This window comes from Myotis lucifugus, unplaced genomic scaffold, assembly GCF_000147115.1.
Source record: "Myotis lucifugus unplaced genomic scaffold, Myoluc2.0 scaffold_255, whole genome shotgun sequence".
NCBI lineage: Eukaryota > Metazoa > Chordata > Mammalia > Chiroptera > Vespertilionidae > Myotis > Myotis lucifugus.
The window spans coordinates 600,063-607,711 of NW_005871303.1; positions in this window are offsets into that span (position 1 = coordinate 600,063).

Here is a 7,649-nt window from a genome sequence, read left to right on the forward strand (position 1 = left end):
ATGAGGCGCTGGCAGCTGGCGGCAGTGGAGGCGCTGCCTGCCCTGATGGGCCCGACGAGGGTGGGGCCATGGCGCGATGGTGGAGCAGGTGAGGCTGCTGGGAAGGTGTTCGTGTGGGAGGTGGTGGCCTTGTGATGCCAGGTGCAGCCGTGAGCATGTTCTTCTGAGAGAGCAGGTAGGAGGCGCAGGCTGCTCCCCGCGTGGACACTTCCCTTGGACACGAGGCAGGGGAGGGAGATGCTGCACCTCCAGTAAGGGGAGTGACATCTGGTCAAAATTATTCCATCTTTTCAAACATTTTCAAGGTGAGGGTCATGTCCCACAGGCTGGGGTTCGGGTCCCAGCTCAGCCCCTTGGTGTCGGGGTCACTGTGAAGGGAGACTTCCTGCTCTGAGACCCCATTTCCTCCATTGTAACGTGGAAAGAAGGCCCCCGCCCTTTCGGGGATTCTACAGGATCATGGCAAGCGATGGAGTCCCTCGCAAAGGGTCAAAGGGGCCCATCCTCCCTCACGGTGCCCTCCCTGCCTGTCTCCAAGCCTCGGTGCTGGGTGCCCACTCTGTTCCAGGGCAGGTGCAGCGGCTCCGGGAGTTAAAAGAAACCAGGACTGAGCGGGTTGGCAGAGAAAAAGGGTGATAAGCTCCTCAGCTCTTTAAATGCTGCCGCGAGATGGGGCAGACCCGCTCATGTTATGGAAACAGAGTAAAAAATATCAAATCCTCACTGTAGGGAAAAAGAAAAGGATAATTGAAATAATGAAATAAATAGGCACCTTTGCCCGGCTGGTGCAGCTCAGTTGGCTAAGCGTCGACCTATGAACCAGAAGGTCACGGTTCGATTCCTGGTCAGGGCACATGCCCGGGTTGTGGGCTCGATTCCCAGTGGGGGGCCTGCAGGAGGCAGCTGATCCATGATTCTCTCTCATCATTGATGGTTTATCTCCCTCTCCCTCTCCCTTCCTCTCTGAAATCAATAAAAATATTTTAAGAAAATAAAGGGGCACCTTTAATAAACAACGCACCCAATTTGGTGAGTCCTGAGGGTCTGACGGGAGGGACAGTCTTGCGCTTTCCGGCTTGTGCGCACGCCCCAGCCGTGTTGACAGCAAGAGCCCTTCTCTGTGCCAGAGACAAGTGCTCTATTCAGAGGTAATTAATTTGGTAATTAGAAACCGAAATCGCAAGCTCCTCGCCGTCACGATGCCTGTGCTTGCAGAGAAAGCTGTGTTCTCACAGAAATGTGTCGAGGAAAAATGGAGAGATGAGGCCATTACTTCCCAGTGATAACCAGCAAATATCTGCAGACGTGGGCAATCACTTGTACCCTGCGTGCCGGGCTCTTTCTGAGCGACTGGCTTGTCCGACTTTCTCCGAGAGGGAAAAGAAGAATGGGTTGCCAGGGAATTTGTGTTGATTTGTCTTTTTGAAACGATTGACTGTCATCTTTACTGCACTTAACCTCGGGGTCCCTTTGGGGATGGAAGAGACGCCTAGAGGAGGGGACCGGCGAGGGGGTGACTCGAGAGGGCGCCCATCCATTGAGGATGGAGGAGCCTGCCCGCGCTCCCATTAGCGTCCCCGTCTCTCCACTTACTGCCTGGAAGGAGCCATTTGTCTGGGCGGGATGCACAGACACCTCCTCAGAGCGAGGGTCCAAACTGATGCGTCCGATGGGTTCCTGGGTGAAATCGGCGAAGTGAGCCCGTCTCCGGCTCTCCCGGCTTTGCCGCGGCCCGTCGGGGCTGTGAGGAGCGGGCCCCGTGTTCAGGTCCCGGGGAGTCTTGCACGCATAAAGCAGCCCGGAACGTGCAATCGAGACACAGACAAGTGTGAGGGAGCTTCTTCAATCTGCCGTCACCTGTTCTGCTCCCCTGGGCGAGAGCCATGTTTGCTTCCATGTCAAAGAGGCGGCGACACCTGCAAACCACTGAGCAGGAAGGGCAGGCGGCTCTGCCTCCCACGCGGGTCCGGGGCCTCGGCGCCCTCGTGCTTCCTGATGGGCGTTAAGGCAACAAAGTGCGCTCCGCTTTGCAAGTTGGATGCAAACATCGAGCCCCTATTGCTGTCTGCGAGGCGTCGTTTGATTAGCACCATAAAATACAGGGCCACGTTCCCAGCTGTCAGCGCGCATTTCCCTGGGAAAATAATTACACGGCGCCCACGGATGAGGTTAGTGCTTAACGTGACTGTTTTTCTGGGTCATGATGAAGAGCGTGACACCGATTTACTGCTCGCCGCCTTCCCAATGCCAAGCAGCATTACACAGAAGTTTAAAAATGTTCTTAAACACGAATCTTTAAGGAGAAAGTACCACGTTTTGGATTAAAATATACTTGTCTTTGTTTGGCCAGAATAACATAGGCCCCAGCTGGTGGTGGCCAGGCTTGAAACCATCTGGAGAGAAATGGAAATCGTTTGCCCGTTGTCTGTTTGGTTCCATCCCATGGTCGATGTTCAGACCATGGCACTGTCCTTCTATTCCTCATGCTCCAGGGACAAAAAGAAACTCAAAGTTGTGCCCGACGATTGGACACTGCCATTTTTTATTCCCGAGTGATATTCATTTAAAACAGCCGGGGTTCGGGTGCCCTGAAGGGGGAGACCGAACACAGCTCGGGGTTGCTGTTTGAATGGCACATGCCTGCACCTCTTTCGAACTTGACTCCAAGCCTCTGTGTGCACCCAGCCCAGTCTTGCTGTGAGTGAGGTCACTGTTGTGCCCTGAGCTCCTGGGAAGGTTAGGATGTCATATTTGAGGGGTGCCCTCTGCTAACTGCCCTGGAATCAGCTCCTGCCCACCTGTGGCTGACCCTCCCAGCCCCTGGCTTCCTCCAGGGGCCCTTCGTCCCCATCCCCATGACACAGCCCAGCACCTCAGAGCTTAGCTGAGCTCCTGATGACAGCACGTCACAGTGTACTGCCCACTAACCCTGGGCAGCAGATGCCTGTTGTCCCTGGAACAGAGACCACTGCCCATCATCCCATCGCCCCTTTCCCTCCCTGACACCCCATTTCAGAGGGGAGGCGGCCGCAGCTTAGCAAGGTCTCTGGTGACTTAACCGGGAGCCCATGGTGAGTTGGTTTCAGACTAGAAATGGATTCTCCAGAACTTGAACCCTAAATCCTGTATCATCCTTGACAGGCAGAAAAGCCAACACCCAGTTGATACATGTGGATGACACGTGTGCGCCTGACGTTTCTGAGCCTTGGCCGATGACTCGGGTGTCTGCGAGCAGCAGCACGACTCTCAGCATTTCACACTTAGAGTGAAAAATACAAGGGTATAATTTTTGCTAATGGGTTATTATCGTCCACTTACATATCTGTTTCTAATTGTTTTATTCATAAAAACCATTGCTCCAACTAAATGGCATGAGATTCCTTTTTGTGGAGCCGATTTGCTGAGCAATCTGGGCGGCGGATCTAATTAGTGTCACAACTGTGCTGTCGAGGCCAGGGAGGGGGGAGCTCCCCCACAGTGCTCATTGCGCTGCCTCTGGTCCCACTGTGTCTGTAGGTGGGGGGGGATAGGAGCTGTGTCTGCAGGTGGGGGGACAGGAGCTGTGTCTGCAGGGGGGTAGGAGCTGTGTCTGGAGAGGGGTAGGAGCTATGTCTGCAGGGAGAGGGACAGGAGCTGTGTCTGCAGGGGGAGTAGGAGCTGTGTCTGCAGGGGGAGGGACAGGAGCTGTGTCTGCAGGGGGAGTAGGAGCTGTGTCTGCAGGGGGAGTAGGAGCTGTGTCTGCAGGGGGTGGCACAGGAGCTGTGTCTGCAGGGGGAGTAGGAGCTGTGTCTGCAGGGGGAGTAGGAGCTGTGTCTGCAGGGGGAGTAGGAGCTGTGTCTGCAGGGGGAGGGACAGGAGCAGTGTCTGCAGGGGGAGGGACAGGAGCTGTGTCTGCAGGGGGAGGGACAGGAGCTGTGTCTGCAGGGGGGTAGGAGCTGTGTCTGGAGAGGGGTAGGAGCTGTGTCTGCAGGGGGAGTAGGAGCTGTGTCTGCAGGGGGAGGGACAGGAGCAGTGTCTGCAGGGGGGATAGGAGCTGTGTCTGCAGGGGGAGGGACAGGAGCTGTGGGCGAGGGTGGCTCCCTGGAGGCTGGCGGGGCAGCAACATGAGCACTAAACTTGGGAGCACCCAGCAATCATAAGAGGAGAACTGGGGGGCTGTGCACGAGCACCCCTTCCTAACCTCTGTGGACTAACCTCTTCCTAACAGCGGTTCCCAAGAACATCCCTGATCAGCTGTCCCATCACAGCACCCGCTCCTCCCCGCCCCCCCCCAGTTCTTTCGAGCCACGCTCACTCCTCCCTGTAAAGAAAACGCCGTCTCCCTGAACTGTGGGGCTCCTGCAGATCTCCTGGTGAGGGGCCTCCCCACCTGTGGTAACGGTGCTTTAGAACAAAGTCTCTCCTTCCCTGGGGCTGGGTGTGCTGCTCATCGCAGTGAGGAGAGGCACGGGCCCCACGGGGGCTGGTGGAGTGGCCCTGCAGAAACCCCGCCTCCTGCTTCTCCCCGGACCTGACTATGGTCCCTGCCAGCAGCCCGCTGCGGCAGGTTAATGGAATTGTGCTTAAAAAAACAAGGAAGCCTCAAAATAACCCCGAATTTAGTAAAACAAGGCGAGCATAACGTTCCATTACGTCCTGCCGTCTCATGCTGCAGAAATCGGCCCGTTCTGACTCAAATCTACAAGAGGTCCACGCTCCTGCTTCATTAATGCGACAGCGTCCGCCGCCGCCAACCACAGGCAGGAGGCCCGCTGCCTGCTGACCGCCAGGAGCAAACACGACGGGGCCTGCGTGGGCACCTCCTCGCCCGACACGCGCGCCAGGCCCCTCTCGGCCCCTCTGATTCCCACCAGCGCCCGCCCGTGGCGCTCGGGCTCCCTCCAGGGAAGGGCAGTTCGGATTTGCTGTTTCTTCTCACTTTATGCTCAGGAACCCTCTCTGGGTTTGAACAGAAGCCAGTTTGGACACAGAGAGAGAGAGGGGTGTGTGAACACATCTTCCCGACTTACATCTTCAGGTTGACGAGGCCCTGTGATCCCAGCCTCGCACAGAATCAGGAAAAGGATGGGCGGCGGCAGCCACGAGAATGGGCCACCCTGCGGCCTCCCCGTTTGGCCGCAGCACAAACCCCGGCTCAGGTCTCCCCGGCTGGCCACACACCACAGCGCTCAGGCGGGCTTGGATTCTCTGTGGGGTTGAAGGAAACAGAGGCTGGAGACAGGAGCACGCGGCAGGCTGTCAATCTCCCGGGCACAGACCTTCATTCGCCGACCCAGGACGACCCGAGGGTGCCGCCGGCCCCATCGCTCCCTCAGGAACATGGCAGGAGGACGCCTGGGCGCCCAGGCCTCACGCCCATCAGTTCTCGGCAGCCCCGTGCCCTCCGCGGCCCCGCAAGTGTCGGCAGTGTGGCTTTGAAGACAGATCCAATTAACCAAAGTGATAGAATCTGACCTTTGCGAGATTGTGGTTCTGGCCTTGATTTGCTTGGGGGGTAAATATTTCCTCCTCATTTAAACGTTAAATAGGAAATAAATAACATCTGATGTATTGGGAGTTTCAAAATAAAAACGTTTTAACGTATGGGCCATGTCAACCTCTCCGTTGACAGTGTTTGTACACACATAACAGGCGGACACGGACGCACAGTCCCTCCACGCCAGCAGATCAGTCCCTGAATCACCTCCTGTGTCATGGCCTGGATATGACTCTCTGGCGCTGATATGCATATTTGCTAATGAAGCCGATAGCCCCACAGGCTGTCCGAGAGGGATTTCTCACTGGCCGGCTCCAAGGCAGGGTCACCGTCAAGAGCCCTCCTAGCTGAGCTGCTGGCCGAACAGCCCCACACAGGCTACTGACTCACAGTCAGAGGGAGCGGCCCTCTCCGCCCAGGCGGGCCATGAGAAGGCGCCTGCTGCCTGTGAAGGTCAGGTGTTTATTGTTTTTCAAACACCTTGTTCTCCCTCCAAACCATGAAAACGTTGGGCAAACCCTCCCTCTTGAGGAAGGCCGAGAGGTGGATGTCTGGGTACCTTGTGTCCTCTGTAGCCAGGCCTGGCAGGGCTGCCTGACCCAGCGTCTCACCTGGCAGCAGGCCCTCCCATGGCTGGGAGCCTTGCGCTGTGGGCCGGGCAGGGGAGGCCGAGCCAGGGGCAGGGCTGGCTGGAGGCAGGTCTGAAGTGCACTGGGCCTCGTCATGTGGCTCAGCAGTGTTGGGGGGTGGCCAAGCCCCCTGAGTAGACAAACTATGTCCTCAAAACAAACTGCCCTCATCTGCTTCCACCCGTGCTGTGTGCCACCTGTGATGTCTTACCTGTGCTGTGTCCCCTGGCCCCTGCCCAGTGTGGGCTTCTCAGGACCTCCCTGCAGGGCCGTGAGCCCCTAATTGGACAAGTGTGTGTCTGGTGGGCTGTCATTCTTCCTCCCCAGGCCCCTTCACCCTAACCTTCCCAGGTGTCGCTAGGTGCAGTTGACCTGCAGGGACAGTCCTGGTCTTCAGCGTGGTCACCTGCCCCTCCCACCCCTGCAGACCTCCCCAGGTCCTCCCCGTGGGTGCAGGCCCTTTAGAACCGGACATTTGCCCACCACACGGGGCATTGGGGACTGTCCCTGCAGACTAAGTCCTCCGGTCGCTCCTGAGTTAGTTCCCTTCCTCGGTTTCCCTGGTTCTCGGCAGCCAGCTTCCTCTGGCCTCAGCATCACTGCGCCTGGATGACTGGCAGGTGCAGGTGGGATTCCATTTATCCAGGCTGATGGCCTCCTCACTGCCTTCCAGACCCTGGTTACACAGAAGCCCGCGGCACTCGCGTGGGAACGATGGTGTCTGCTCTTCCATGTGCTGACATACAGCAAATGTTCTGGCGCATTGTGTTTGCCAAACAAATCACGCCGTGGTGCACCGGCAGATGTTCTGCTCTTTCCAAAGTGGCGAGAGCCAGGAGGCCGGAGGCGGGGAGGCGGGGAGGCAGGGACAGTTTCAGATGGATTGTCTTCGCTGTAGGTTGCCTGGGAGTTGCCTAAGGCTTCAGACTTGGGAGCCACAGCCCTGGGAATCTCCTGCTCTGGTTGCCGAGAGCAAGGGGATCACATGTCTTCACCCGGATGTCCAAGGGGTGAAAATGGAGGGGCCTGCTTTGCTGGCTGAAGATAAGCCAGGCCGTTGGACAGATGGGAAAGGACATGGTCCGGAAAGGTGTGCAGGGCCTCGTGGGGACAGCTGAGAAGGAACTCTAGGACCCAGCGGGGTCTTGAGCAGGAGAACAGTGCCTGCCCCGCAGGGGGGTCCTGGGAGTGCTCTGCCTCTCAGACAGCAGTGCCCAGGTGCTATGCCAGGTGGGACCCCAGGTGCTCAGGTGGGTGTGGAGGGGGCTGTGCTCCAGCCGAGGCCAGAAGGATTTGTACAGAGGGCCCTTGGGGTGGGCAGAGCACTGGGCGCCCAGCAGGGAGGGGTCCTTTCCCTCATTCTCCCGGGTGGGGTCTCCTCTGGCCCTGCTGTGTGGGGCTGGCCCTGCCTGGTGCACTTGGGAGAAACTCGGTCACAGAAATGCCTGTAGGGCCAGGACTGCGGAACCTTCTAGGTCAGGAGAAAGCACAGCATCCCCGGAAGGTGCAGGGTAGAGTCACCCTGTGTACGGCTAGGGGGGCTC